This window comes from Prionailurus viverrinus, chromosome A2 (assembly GCF_022837055.1).
Source record: "Prionailurus viverrinus isolate Anna chromosome A2, UM_Priviv_1.0, whole genome shotgun sequence".
Classification (NCBI taxonomy): Eukaryota; Metazoa; Chordata; class Mammalia; order Carnivora; family Felidae; genus Prionailurus; species Prionailurus viverrinus.
In genome coordinates, this window is record NC_062562.1 from 4,589,061 (window position 1) to 4,604,301 (window position 15,241).

Genomic DNA, 15,241 nt, shown 5'->3' on the forward strand with positions numbered 1-15,241 from the left:
TGACTCTGCTTTGGGGGCGGGGACGGAAATAGGGCAGTGGCTGCAGGGAGGGGGGCACTCTGAGATGGTTTGCCTTGTAGGTGGAAGATGCCACGAAGGTGGCTATAGTTTATTTTTTATTTTTTTTATTTAACTTACTTTTTTTTTTTTTAGTTTGTAGTCACGTATAGTTTATTTTTTATTTTTTAATTTTTATTTATTTTTTTAAATTTATATCCAAATTAGGTAGCATATAGGGCCATGATGATTTCAGGAGTAGATTCCTTAGTGCCCCTGACCCGTTTGGCCCATCCCCCCTCCCACAACCCCTCCAGTAACCCTCAGTTTGTTCTCCATATTTGTGAGTCTCTTCTGTTTTGTCCCCCTCCCTGTTTTTGTATTATTTTGATTTCCCTTCCCTTGTGTTCATCTGTTTTGTCTCATAAAGTCCTCATAGGAGTGAAGTCATAGGATTTTTGTCTTTCTCTGACTAATTTTGCATAATCCCCTCCAGTTCCATCCACATAGGTGCAAATGGCAAGCTTTCATTCTTTTTGATTGCCGAGTAATATTCCGTTGTATGTATATAAACCACATCTTCTTTATCCATTCATCCATCGATGGACATCTGGGCTCTTTCCATACTTTGGCTGTTGTCGATGGTGCTGCTATAAACATGGGGTTGTGTGTGTCCCTTCGAAACAGCCCACCTGTATCCCGTGGATAAATACTTAGTAGTGCAATTGCTGGGTCGTAGGGTAGTTCTATTTTTAGTTTTTTGAGGAACCTCCAGACTGTCTTCTAGAGAGGCTGTACCAGTTTGCATTCCCAAAAGATGGCTATACTTTAAAAGCAAAACCAGGGGTGCCTGGGTGGCTTAGTCAGTTAAGCGTCTGACTCTTGGTTTCAGCTCAGCTTTTCTGCCCCTCCCCCACTAGCTCTCTCTCAAAATAAATGAATAAACTTAAAAAAAAAACAACAACCAAAAAAACACTTTTTCCTCACCCCCAAAATAAAACCCTGTACTCATGGAGCAGCTGATGCCCAGGCCCTGCTCTCCCCCACTCCCCCTCCCCATCCCAGGAAACTGTTAACCTGCCTTCTGTCTCTGTGGGTTTACCTCGTCTGGAATATTTCATATCAATGGGATCATACAATACATGACTTCTCGGGTCTTGCTTCTTTCGCTGACCACACTATTTTCAGGGTTCGTCCGTGTTGTAGCACAGGTTAGGACTTCAGGTCTTTTTTTTTTTTTAACGTTTATTTATTTTGAGGGGGAGAGAGAGACACACACAGAGTGCACGTGGGGGAGGGGCAGAGAGAGAGGGAGACACAGAATCCGAAGCAGGCTCCAGGCTCTGAGCTGTCAGCACAGAGCCCGCCACGGGGCTCGAACCCACAAACCGTGAGATCACGACCCGAGCTGAAACCGAGAGTTAGTCACTTAACCAACTGAGCTACCCAGGCACCCCTAGGACTTCATTCTTTTTTATGACTGGGTAATATTCCATTATATGGATGGACCACCATTTGTCTACACCTTGGCCCATAGGATGGACCCTTGGGTGGTTTCCATCTTCTAACTATTGTGAATAATGCTGCCATGAACATTCACAAAGAAGTATTTGTTCAAATACCTGTTTCATTTCTTTAGGGCATATTCCTGGCAGTGAGACTACCGGGTCATATGGTGATTCTAGGTTTAACTTAAAAAAAGAAAAATTAATTAATTTATTTTGAGGGCAGGGGACAGAGACGGGAGAGAGAGAGAGAATCCCAAGCAGGCTCTGCGCAGTCAGCCCAGAGCCTGAAGTGGGGCTCGATCTCACGAACTATGAGATCATGACCTGAGTCAAAATCAAGAGTCAGTCACTTAACCAAGTGAACCACCCAGGTGCCCCATATGAAGATTCTATGTTTAACTTTTGAGCAAGCCCAAAATCGATTCTCACAACAGCTGCCCACCAGCCATGCACAAGTTTCCAATTTCTCTACATCCTCCCTAACATGGTGCTGTTTTGTTTGTTTTTAAGTTCATTTATTTACTTTGAAAGAAAAAGAAAGGGTGGGGGAGGGACAGAGAGAGAATCCCAAGCAGGCTCCACTGACAGCACAGAGCCCGTGGAGCTTGAACTCACGAGCCGTGAGATCATGACCTGAGCTGAAACCAAGAGTCAGACACTTAACAACTGAGCCACCCAGGTACCCCAAGAAAAAGTGTTTTTAAAGATGATTTGTTAGATCAATTTTAGGTTCACAGCACAATTAAGAGGAAAATACAGAGATTTCCCATATACCTCCTACCCCCCCTCACCCCTGCACATTCACAGCCCCCATTAGCAATATCCCCCATCAGAGGGCTACATTTGTTACACCTGCTGAAACCACACTGACACATCACCATCACTTCAAGTCCGTAAGTTACTTTTTTTTTTTTAAATTTTTTTCAACGTTTATTTATTTTTGGGACAGAGAGAGACAGAGCATGAACGGGGGAGGGGCAGAGAGAGAGGGAGACACAGAATCGGAAACAGGCTCCAGGCTCTAAGCCATCAGCCCAGAGCCTGACGTGGGGCTCGAACTCACGGACCGCAAGATCGTGACCTGGCTGAAGTCGGACGCCTAACCGACTGCGCCACCCAGGCGCCCCTAGTCCGTAAGTTACTTTAAGGTTCGCCCTTGGTGGTGTCCATTCTGTGGGTCCCAAAAAGGATGCAATGCCCTGTATCTACGATTCTAATATCGTATATGGTATTTTCATCGCCGGAAAAATCCTCGGTGCTCTGCCTACTCGTCCCTCCCCCCTACGTCTGGCAACCACTGATCATTCTACTGCCTCCATAGTTTTGCTTTTCCAGAATGTCCGAAAGGATCATGCGATCTGTAGACTTTGCAGACTGGCTTCTTTCACTTGGCGATACGCATTGAAGGTTCCTCCGTGTCGTTTTCATGGCCCGATGGCTCATTTCTTTTTAGCGCTTGTCTGGATGTTCTGCAGTTTACTTTTCCATTTCACCTACTGAAGGACACTTTGTTTGCTTCCAAGCCTTTGGAAATATGGATAGGCTGCTAGAAACATCGGAGCTCAGGGTTTTGTGTGGACATCAGTTTTCAACACCTGTGGGTGAATCCCAAGAAGCACGATTGCTGGGTTGTACGGTAAGATAGTTTTGCAGGGTATGTTTAGTTTTTTCAGAAATTGCTAAACTGTCTTCCGGAGTGGCTGGACCATTTGCATCCCCACCAGCAGTAGATGAGAGTTCCTGTAGCTCCGGTCCTCGCCAGCCTTCTGTGTTGTCAGTGTGTGGATTTGGGTCATTCTAATAGCTGTGTGGTGGTATTTTCTTGTTGTTGTTGTTCTTAAGTTTATTCAGTTTTGAGAGAGCAGACAGAGAGAGTGAGCCAGGGAGGGGCAGAGAGAGGAGAGAGAGAATCCCAAGCAGTAGGGGATCTCAAAGTATGCAATGTATCTCTCAAACCCACGAACTGTGAGATCATGACCTGAGCCGAAGTCGGAGGCTCAACTGACTGAGCCACCCAGGTGCGCCACCCCCCCCCCCCGCCCCCATCTTGTTTCAGTTTGCAATTCCTGATGACGGATGATGTGGAACATCTTTTCATACGCTTATTTGCCACGTGGGTATGTTTCAGAATTAGACGGTGGTTGCACAGCCTTGTGAATGTACTAAATGCCACCGAAGTTTACTTTTAAGTGTAGCATATGCCGGTGAAGTTTAAGTTTATGTTATGTGGATTTCATCTCAATGATCAAACCAGACCCAAAAAAAAAAAAAAAAAAAAAGGTGAAAGATGAATCGGCATATTTGTGTGCTGGTGGGAATAATCTGGTACAGAGGGAGGATTGCTGTGGCTCCCTGCACGGGGGAGTGGGGGTGTGAGCTGGTGGCCGCCTGGCTTTGCCAGGGATTCGGGGCACACTGTTTACTCACGGCAGCAGAGGGAAGGCTGGCCTGGCGTGTGGGGCCCGGTGCAGGTTGGCAGGTTGGTGGGGGTGATGACTACGGGCTGGTTTCTGTTTTCTCGGTGATGGGCTCTGTTCTGCCGCAAGGGTGGGGGAAGGATGGCCACACAGGGAGGAAATGGGCGTGGCTTCCTCGCGTGTATTCCCAGCGTCCGGAAGAGCGCCGCCAGCTGCCGGTAGGTGGCGCTCTCTGCCTTTACCATCCAGCCACGGGTTTCCTTCTCACCACGTGCTCATCTTGGTTCCTTCTGCGGCTCTTCCCGGGTGTTTGTGCATGTCCTGCGCCGCTACCCTTCCTCGCTCTCTGTCCCATCAAGGGACCTTCACCCTTGTGTTTTTCTCCTTGTGAAATACACATAACGTGAAGTTTGCCGTTTTAATCATTTTTAGGTGCGCAGTTCAGTGGCAATACGCACAGTCGCTGTGTGCCGCCCTCCCCACCGTCCACCTCCAGAGCTCTCTTGCAAACTGAAAGGGTCCCCATGAAACACTGACTCCCCCTGCCCCCACCAGCCCCTGGCTCCCCCTATGTATCTACTTTCTCTCTGAATTTGACATCTCTAGGGACTTCACGGAAGTGGAATCATATAGAATGTGTTTTTTTTTTTTTTGTGCCTGGCTCGTTTAACTCACATTGTGTGTTCAAGATGTCTCCATGTTGTAGCAGGTGTCAGAATTCCTGTCTTTTTTTTTTGGAAAGGTGAATTTATTTTCTTCAATGTATTAGAAATATAACAAGTCTTTTAAATTATGCTAGTGTTTATCTTACAAATTTTAAAATAATTATCCACTTTTGTGAGACAGAGCATGAGCAGGGGAGGAGCAGAGAGAGATGGAATCTGAGGCAGGCTCCAGGCTCTGGGCCATCAGCACAGAGCCGGATGTAGGGCTCAAACCCACACGCAGTGAGATCATGACCTGAGCCCAAGTCAGCCGCTTGACCGACTGAGCCACCCAGGTGCCCCTGTGCTACTGTTTTTCTTAAGCTGGTTTCTGCTTTCTTTGATGCTCTAACAGATTTGCAAGGATGTTATGTGGGCTGCCCCAGCCCTGGGTCCACACCAGCCCTATTGTTCCCAGGTCTGAATTCCGAGAACACACACATGGTGTCCTGGCAAAAACAAGTGTCTGTGTCAGCAACCAGCCCGTCAGCTGACAGATAAGTTGTCAGTTGCCTGATTTTCTGAGTTTAACTCATCTGTGCTTTCCTGGCCAAATTGTCCTTGGTCGTGATATAATTTCTCCCCCACACTGTGAGATTTGGCTAGCAGTATTTTATTTAGGATTTCTGCTTAGTCTAGGATGGTATTGAAGGTTGGTGTCAATTTTCCTATCTTGGTCCACAGTCTCACCTGTTTTTATTTTTATGGAGGTGAAATTTACATAACAAAACCAACCCCTTGAAAGCAAACAGTTCCATGACATCTGGTACACGCACGATATGGTACAGCCACCACGTCTGTCTTTTTCCAGAACATTTCCATCGCTGCAAAACGAAACCCCATACTCACTGAGCAGTTATGTCTCTCCCCTCCCCTTCCTTTTCTCTGGGTAACCATCCATCTGCCTTGTGTCTCCATGGATTTGCTCAGTGCGGAGACTTCCTACAAACAGAGTCATGCGACGTGTCGCCATCTGTGTCTGGCTTGTTTTACTGAGCGTAATGTTGCCGCGGCACATCCGTGTTGTGCTCTCTCTGGTTTGTAGGTTACACCATCCTCCAAAAGGAAAGGAAACCAGCTGTTCCCCTCCTCCTGTGCCCTTTGCCTGTTCCTGGTATCAACTTGCCTAAGATGGGGATTATCTGCTACCTGAAATGCTGATAAAACTGCCCTGTAGAACCTTCTAGGTCCTGCCCTTCTAAGAGAGGCACCCCCCCCATCATTTCCATCTCAGTAACATTTCTGGATCTACTCAAGTTATCTGATTCTTCTTGGTATGATTTTTGCTTTTTTTTTTTTTTTTTTTTTTTGGTTTCTCCCTAAATGTATTCATTTCATCTTGATTTTCAAATGTATTGGCATATAGTTCTTTAGTTTTGCTTTTTTTTTTTTTAAACCACTCACCCCCTACCCCCACAACCACCAATCTGTTCTTCGTATCCTAATTCGGGTTTTTTTTTTTTTTTTTTTTTTTTTTTTAGATTCCATGTGTGAATGAGGTCATGCAGTATTTGTCTTTCTCTGACTTCACTTAGCATAATGTCCTCAAGGTTCATCCACGTGGTTGCAAATGGCAGAATTTCCTTCTTTTTTGAGGCAAATAGTATTACATTGTATGTACACATTTTCTTTCTTTAAATTTTTAATGTTTGTTTATTTTTGAGAGAGACGGACAGAGGGACAGAATGCGAGGGGGGAAGGACACAGAGGGAGAGGGAGACCCAGAATCCGAAGCAGGCTCCAGGCTCTGAGCTGTCAGCACAGAACCCGACGCGGGGCTCGAACTCACGAACCATGAGATCATGACCGGAGCTGAAGTCGGACGCTTAACGGACTGAGCCACCCAGGCGCTCCTGTACACGTTTTCCTTATGTATTTTCTCATCCATTGAGGGACACTTAGGTTCTTTCTGTGTCTATTGTGACTAATGCCACAGTGAACATGGGGGCGGGGTACAGGTATCTTTTCAAGACCAATTTTATTTCCTTTGGATGTATATACCCAGAAGTGGAGAATTTCTATTTTTCATTCTGTGAGGACCTGTTATCTGACACACTCCTGGCTGCGGCCATCTGTATTCCCAGCGGCAGGTGCACAAGGTTCCCTTTTCTCCGCAGCCCGTGAGAGGTTATTTCTCATCGTTTTGACCCATATTTGCTCTCAGCCTCCTCACATATATATTTTTTAAACTCTCCCCACTTGCCCCCTGCTCTTTCTCTCCAAATGTTTACCTCTTTAGTCTTTCCAAAGAGCCAGGGTTTGGTTTCATTCTTGCATTATTTTCCTTTGTTCCTTTTGTTCCTCTGTTTCGTTGATTCCGGCTTTAATCTGTGTTGTTTCCTTGTTTTCTTGGGTCGGGTTTTCTCTATTGTGCGCTTACTGGTCCGCTGCCAGCTCACCTCACTGACTGAGCTCAGCCTCCCGTCATGGGAGTGCCTGGCTGGGCGCCTCTTGTCCGGTTCAGAGGTCTGGCCAGGCTAATGGACTCTTGGTCCTGGGTTGTGAGTCTAGGGTCTGCATGGGTGAGGCCAGGCTTTCCAGGGCTGGGTTTTGAAGGTATAGGCAAAGCGTGGTACATCCATCGGTGTGTGTGTGGGGGGGTGAAGCCAGTTGAAGAGATGGGGGCAATCCCAGAGGGCTTCCTGGAGGAGGAGCCTTGTGTGGGCTGAGAAGTGGGTGAAAGCAGGCCTTGAGTGCTGAGCCTTTAGCATCTTGGAGAGGGTTTGTGGGCCCTCCATACAGGCCCCTCTAAAGAATGGACAGAACTGGTGAACGGATCAACCAAATGTGACCTAGCCGACCGATGGAATATTACTCACCCATAAATAGCAATGAAGGATAACGGACGGCATGACCAACCTCAAGAACACGGGGCTGCGTGAAATGAGGCCGGAGGCCCCGAAGTCGCATGTTGTGTGGTCCTGTCTGGAACGGGGAAACCCACGGACTCTGCACGCAGCTGGGTGGTTCCCAGGGGCTCGAGGACGGAGGGGTGGGGAGTGAGCGCGAATGGGGGTCGGGTTTCCTCTGGGGGGATGGAAATGTCTCGGAACTGGAGAGAGGGGGCGGCTGCACAACCTTGTAAATGCACTCAATGCCACCGAATCGTTCACTTCACAACGATTAATTCTATGTGAATGTTCCCTCCGTAAGGCATGTTTATTAAGAAAAACTTTCCCATCATTTCTAGATGTGGAATATGAAAGGAGAATCTAGCAACGCTCTAGCCTGCCCACTGCAATCTGCATACGTGCTATGCACAGTTTTTTCTCTTGTTTGTTTTTGTTTTTAAGGAATCTCTGTGCCCTACGTGGGGCTTGAACTCACAGCCCAGAGATCCAGAGTCCCATGATCCACGGGCTGAACCAGCCAGGCCCTCGCTTCCCCGCTGCCCCTGTGAAGTTCTTGATACCTTTTTATTGTTTTATGGTGAAACGGCATCTATAAAAAGGTCCATAAAACGGACATTATGGATACTTACAAAGCGAACACCTGGTTACACCCACTTTTCAGTTAAAACGCTCATTCTCTCATTTGTTCCTCCTGTTCTTTTTTTGCCATTGGAATTTGGGCAGATATGAAAAACAGAAATATTAATAGAGAAAAGAATAATAATCATTGATCTCTCTTCTGCCCCAACTTAATTACTGTTAATGTTTTGATACGCTTTTTTCCACTATGTTCTACGTATCTTCTTTAACAATCTGCACGTAATCGGGGCGCCTGGCTGGCTCACTCGGGAGAGCATGCAACTCTTGATTTCTGGGTTATAAGTTTGAGCCCCACGTTGGGTGGAGAGATTACTTAAAAATAAAATCTTAGGGACGCCTCGGGGGCTCTGTCAGTTAAGCGTCCGACTTCCGCTCAAGTCATGATCTCCCCGCTCATGGGTTTGAGCCCCGTATCAGGCTCTGTGCGGACAGCTCAGAGCCTGGAGCCTGCATCAGATTCTCTGTCTCCCTTTCTCTCTCTGCTCCTCCCCTACTCATGCTCTCTCTCAAAAATGAGTAAACGTTAAAAAAAAAAAAATTAAGGGCACCTGGGTGGCTCAGTTGGCTAAGAGTCCGACTTCAGCTCAGGTCACGGTCTCCTGGTTCGTGAGTTCAAGCCCCGCGTCAGGCTTTGCGCTGACGGCTCAGAGCCTGGAGCCTGCTTCAGATTCTGTGTCTCCTTCTCTCTCTGCCTCTTCCCCGCTTGTGCTCTCTCTTTCTCAAGAATAAACGTTAAAAAAAATTAAATTTTAAAGCATCTTAAAAATACATAAATAACATAAATGCATCCTTAAAAGGTAGGAGTTGTCATGAAACTGCCTTCTGTCTCCATCCTTCATCACCCTCTACTATGTATGTAGCCGTTTAGTTTATGTTTAAAAAATATATATATATATATATATATATATATATATAAATCCATAATTTGTATTTTTATGTAGATGGTGTGATTCTGTATTTTTGCAAATTGCTTTCCTTTGCTCAACAGTATGTTTTGGGGTGCCTGGGGTGGCTCAGTTGGTTGAATGTCCAGCTCTGGCTCAGGTCGTGATCACGCTGTTCATGAGTTCAAGTCCCGCATTGGGGCACAGCGACTAGCAGGAAAAAGGAAAACCACCCAAAAGGCCAATGACAGGGAAATGTGCTCGCAAAATGCACGTGATTCTGTACTGCACATCACTGCGAATTACAGTCGTATTATCGGCCTGAGTAGGCTCCAAAAACATGCTGTTGTGTGTTGTTTTTGTTTATTTTGTTTTAATGTTAGTTTTGTTTTTATTTATTAATTTTTTTAATGTTTATTTTTTTTTGAGAGAGAGAGACAGAGCATGAGTGGGGGAGGGGCAGAGGGAGAGGGAGACACAGAACCCGAAGCAGGCTCCGGGCTCCGAGCTGTCAGCACCGAGGTCGACGTGGGGCTCAAACCCGGGAACAGTGAGATCACAACCTGAGCCAAAGTCAGGCACTTAACCACCTGAGCCACTCAGGCGCCCCTGCGTGTGGGCATTCTAATAGGAGTGTTGTGGTGGCCCATTGTGGCTTTATTTTGCATTTATTCCCTGATGACAGATGATATGTGATGACAGATGTGTTTTCATGTACTTGTTTGCCATCTGAATCTCTTCGGTGAGCTGTCTGTTCAGATCGAGTTTTCTAATTGGGTTGTTCATTTCTTATTGTTGAGTTTTAAGAATTCTTTGTATATTTTCAGTAACAGTTCTTTATCAGATAGGTGGGTTGTTTTTTTTTTTTTTTTTTTTTGGATTCCTTTTCTCCCAGTCCGTGCCTGTCTTCTCACTCTGTTGATACTTTCTCTCTCCGAGCAGGAATTTTTTTTCATTTTAATGGTGTCTAGCTTACCAATTCCTTTTCTTATAGACCATGCTGTTGGTGGCGTATCTAAGAAGTTACCACGAAACCCAAGTTCATCTAGGTTTTCTCCTCTGTCATGTTCTAGGAGTTTTATGGTTTGGTGTTTTTACATTTAGGCCTGTGATTCATTTTGAGTTCATTTCTCAAGGGTGTCAAGTCTGTGACTAGATTCATTTTTTTCTTTTGATTTTTTTTATATGAGTCTTTAAAAAAAATTTTTTTTTTTAATGGGGCGCCTGGGTGGCGCAGTCGGTTAAGCGTCCGACTTCAGCCAGGTCACGATCTCGCGGTCCGTGAGTTCACGATCTCGCGAGATCTCGAGTGATCTCGCGTGAGTTCGAGCCCCCCGACGGCTCTGTGCCGTGGGCTCAGAGCCTGGAGCCTGTTTCCGATTCTGTGTCTCCCTCTCTCTCTGCCCCTCCCCCGTTCATGCTCTGTCTCTCTCTGTCCCAAAAATAAATAAACGTTGAAAAAAAATTTTTTTAAATGTTTATTTTTGAGATAGAGCATGAGTGGGGAAGGGGCAGAGAGAGAGGGAAACACAGAATCCAAAGCAGGCTCTAGGCTCTGAGCTGTCCGCACAGAGCCCCACCCACATGGGGCTCGAACCCACGAACCATGAGATCATGACCTGAGCTGAAATCGGATGCTTAACCTACTGAGCCATCTAAGCGGTCTTTTTAATGTTTATTTATGTTAGAGCAAGCATGCGTGTGTGTGTGCGTGTGCAAACGGGGGGTGGGGGGGTGGACAGAGGATGCAAAGTGAACGGCAGAGAGCTTGATGTGGGGCTCAAACTCCCGAAACATGAGATCATGACCTGAGCCAAAGTCAGATGCTTAACCGACTGAGCCCCCCAGGTGCCCCTAGATTCATATTTTCCCCTGTGGATGCCCAGTCGTTCCAGCACCATCATCGTGGAAAAGACTGTCTTTTCTCTGCTACATCGTCTTTGCTCCTTTGTCACTGACCAGTTGATTCCACTCGGTGCGTGTATTTCCAGGCTCTGTTCTGTTCCGTTGATCTGTCTGTTTTTCACCCATACCACACTGTCTTTATCACCGTGGCTTTGTAGTAAGTCTTGACGTTGGGTAGTGTCAGCCCTGCCACCTTTGTTCTTTTCCATCGATATTGTGCTGTGTATTCTGGGGGATTTACCTGTCCCTAGAAACCTTAGAATCAGTTTGTCAGTATTGAGGAAACTTGCTGGCATTTTGGCTGGAATTGCATCTGTAGATCAAGTTGGGAAGGACTAACGTGTTGACAATATGGAAACATGGGCGTCTCTCCATTTGTTTATTACTTCTTTTATTCCTTTCATCAGTGTTTTGTAGTTTTCCTCATATAGAATTGTACGTGTTTTGTTAGATTTATACCAGAGTATTTAATTTTGTGGGTGATAATAAATGGTATTGTGCTTTCATTTTCAAATTTCACTTTTTAATTGCTGGTACATGGAAACTGATTGGCTTTTGTATATTAATCTTGTATCTTGCTACATTACTATAGTGGCTTATTAGTTCCAGGAGGATTTTTTTGTTGATTATTTTGGATTTTCTACATAGATGGTCATCTCTATGAATAAAGACAGGTTTTTTTAAACTTTATTTTGAGAGAGAGAGAGTGGGGAAGGGACAGAGAGAGAGGGAGAGAGAGAATCCCAAAACGTAGGGCTTAAGACCATGAATCACAAGATCATGACTGAGCCTAAATCAAGAGTCAGATGCTTAACCACTGAGCCACCCAGGCACCTCGATATAGTTTTTTAAAGTTTATTAATTTTGAGACAGAGAGAGAAAGAGAGCAGGGGAGGGGCAGAGAGAGAGGGAGAGAGAGAATCTCAAGCAGGCTCCATGCTGCCAGCCTGAACCATGAACCATCAGATCATGACCTGAGCTGAAATCAAGAGTCAGATGCTCAACCGACTGAGCAACCCAAGTACCCCGGACAGTATTATTTCTTCCTTCTGAACCTGTATCCCTTTTATTTCCTTTTCTTGTCTTACTGCATTAGCTAGAACTTCCAGTATGACATTGAGAGGCAATGGTATATTGTTGCTGTGTTCCTGTTCTTAGAAACCTTCAAGCTTCTCACCATAACGTATGCTAGCTGTGGGGTTTTTGTAGATATTCTTTATCAAATTGAGGAGGTTCCCTCTAGTCCTAATTTACGGAATTTTCCATTAAAAAAATTTTTTTAGTGTTTATTTTTGAGAGAGAGAGACAGAGTGTGAGTGGGGGAGGGGCACAGAGAGAGAGAGAGAGAGAGAGAGAGAGAGAGAGAATCGGAAGCAGGCTCCAGGCTCCGAGCTGTCAGTACAGAGCCCAAGGCAGGGCTCGAACTCACAAACCGTGAGATCATGACCTGAGCCGAAGTCAGACGCTTAACCGACTGAGCCACCCAGGCATCCCTCCATTTTTTAAAATTGTGGTAAAAGACATGTAACATAGGGTCACCTGAGTGGCTCAGTCGGTTAAGCATCCAACTCTTGGTTTTGACTCAGGTCACGATCTCATGGTTCGTGGGTTCAAGCCCTGCATCGGGCTCTGTGCTGCCAGCACGGAGCCTGCCTGGGACTCTCTCTCTCTCTGCCCCTCCCCGGCTTGCACTTTCTAAATGGCCAAACAAAAAACAAACTAAAACAACACACATAACGTAGAAATCATTGTTGTGACTATTTTTAAGGGTACAGTTCAGTAGGGTTAAGTATATTCACACTGTAACCAATCTCCAGAATTCATCTTACAAAACTCTATACCCATTAAATAGTTCTTCATTTTGACCTCCTCCTGCCCCTGGCAATTACTGTGTCTGCTTGCTGTCTCTGTAAATTTGACCACTTAAAAAAAATTTTTTTTAAATTTTTTTAATGTTTATTTATGTTTGAGACAGAGACAGAGCATTAACGGGGGGAGGGTCAGAGAGAGAGACACAGAATCCGAAGCAGGCTCCAGTCTCTGAGCTGTCGGCCCAGAGCCCGACGTGGGGCTGGAACTCCCAGACCGTGAGATCATGACCTGAGCCAAAGTCGGAAGCTCAACCGACTGAGCCACTCAGGCGCCCCTGACCACTTAAAAATTTTTTAAAAATATTTTTATTTATTTTTGAGAGAGAGAGAGAGATAGAACACAAATGGGGGAGGGGCAGAGAAAGAAGAAACATGGAATCTGAAGCGGGCTCCAGGCTCTGAGCTGTCAGCACAGAGCCCGACATGGGGCTCAAACTCGTGAGCCACGAGATGGTGACCTGAGCCACCTGAAGTCAGATGCTTAACCAACTGAGCCACCCAAGGTGCCCCTTTTTAAAATTAAAAAAAAATTATTTATTGACCACTTTAGATACCTCATAAGTGGACGCCTACAATATTTGTCTTTCTGTGTCTGGCTTATTTCATTTAGCATAATGTCCTCAAAGTCTATCGGTGTCATAGCATGTATCAGAATTTCATTCCTGTTTAAAGATTATTTTCCCATGTTTAAAAAATTTCACTTCCGTGATTTGCTTGTTCATATTCCTATTGGCCTCTTTTCTTTTGGGTGGCTCTTATCACTGATACCTGGGAGTTCTTTAGTAAGGTTCACTGTTAAAAAAAAAAACCCTCTACCCACTAAACAGTTATTCCCCATTTCCCCCTCTTCCTCCCCAGCCCCTGGCAACCGTAACTCTGCATTCTATTTTTATAGGTTTAGCTATTGTGGCTATTTCACTTAAAAGGAATCCTGAAATGTGTGACCTTTTCTGTCTGGCTTCCTTTGCGTCGTGTAATGTTTTTGAGGTCCATCCATGTCATAGCCTGAGTCGGTATTTCCTCTTCCGGGTGGAATAATATTTCTTGGTATGGATATACAACAATTTGTTTACCCATCTACCCACTGATGGACATTTAGGTTGTTTCCGTCTTTTGGCTGTTGTGAATGGTGCTCCTGTGAACTTTCCTGCATGAGTATTTGTTTATCTGTTTCCGGTTCTTTGAGGGTATATATCCAGGAGTGAAATTGCCGGGTCGTATGGTAATTCTGCTTACATTTTTGAGGAATTGCTGAACCGGGTCCCACATTAATTAACCATTTTGCATCACTACCAGCAAATCCAGGGTCGTTCCAGTGTTGCGACATCTTTACCAACATTGTTTTTTGTTTTGTTTTTTGCTCTATCCATCCTTATGGCTGTGAAGTAATATCTTGTGGGTTTGATTTACGTTTCCCTAGGACAAGGCTGAAACATTTTCACGTGCTTGTTGCTGTTCGTATATCTTTTTTTTTTTCCTTCTTTTCTTTGGTATCTTCTTTGGAAAAATGTCAGAGTCCATTGCCTACCTTTTTTTTTTTAATCAATTTTTTCAATGTTTATTTTTGAGAGAGAGAGACAGAGCATGAGCAGGGGAGTGCGAAGGGGAGAGAGAGAGGGAGATACAGAATCCGAAGCAGGCTCCAGGCTCCGAGCTGTCAGCACAGAGCCTGACACGGGGCTCGAACCCACAAACCGCAAGATCGTGACCTGAGCCGAAGTCGGACGCTTAACCGACTGAGCCACCCAGGCGCCCCTTAAGTTACATTTATTAATAGGAGTATCTGCACCACACCTCATAACTCTGAAGGCTAGAACAGTTGATGGTATGTCTATGTACCTGAATCCCATCTTCCAGCCTCCCAAGATCAAAGGTAACATCACTATTCTGACTTTGTTTGTATGCTCTGTTTACTAAAGAAACAGTTATACCAGATTGATGTTCATGCCTAAATAGTACACCGTTTTGTTTGCGTTGCTTCTGAACTTTGTAGAATGATTAACGATTTTACAAGATGCTGATGGTGTTCCAGAACAATTGTGCTAATTTATGCTCCCGCTGTAATAGATCAGATTCTTGATCCCCATCGTCTCTCATGCTTTCTTTGTCCTGTTTATTTTTTTTTTTTTAGCCAATGGAATGGGTCTTAGATTGTATCTGCTAGTCTAGTCTTGCTTTAAGTCCTTGATTATTATTAATGAGACTGAGTCTTGGCCTTGAGTGTTTTCTTTGCTATAAACGTCCATGTCTTCTGGTCCTATTTTTTGTTTTCAGATTGGTTGTCCTTTCTTACCGATTTGTAAGTGTACTAGGAACATCTGGGGGTGTCTCTAGGGATAAAGAGGAAAGGCATTTGTACTTCTAATTCCTGCCAGATTCGCCTCCACAGGGGGCGCACTGGGACCGGGCCATTTTCCCTGCAAATCCCAACGGAGGATGCTGACACTGTGCCGGGAGAGCTGGT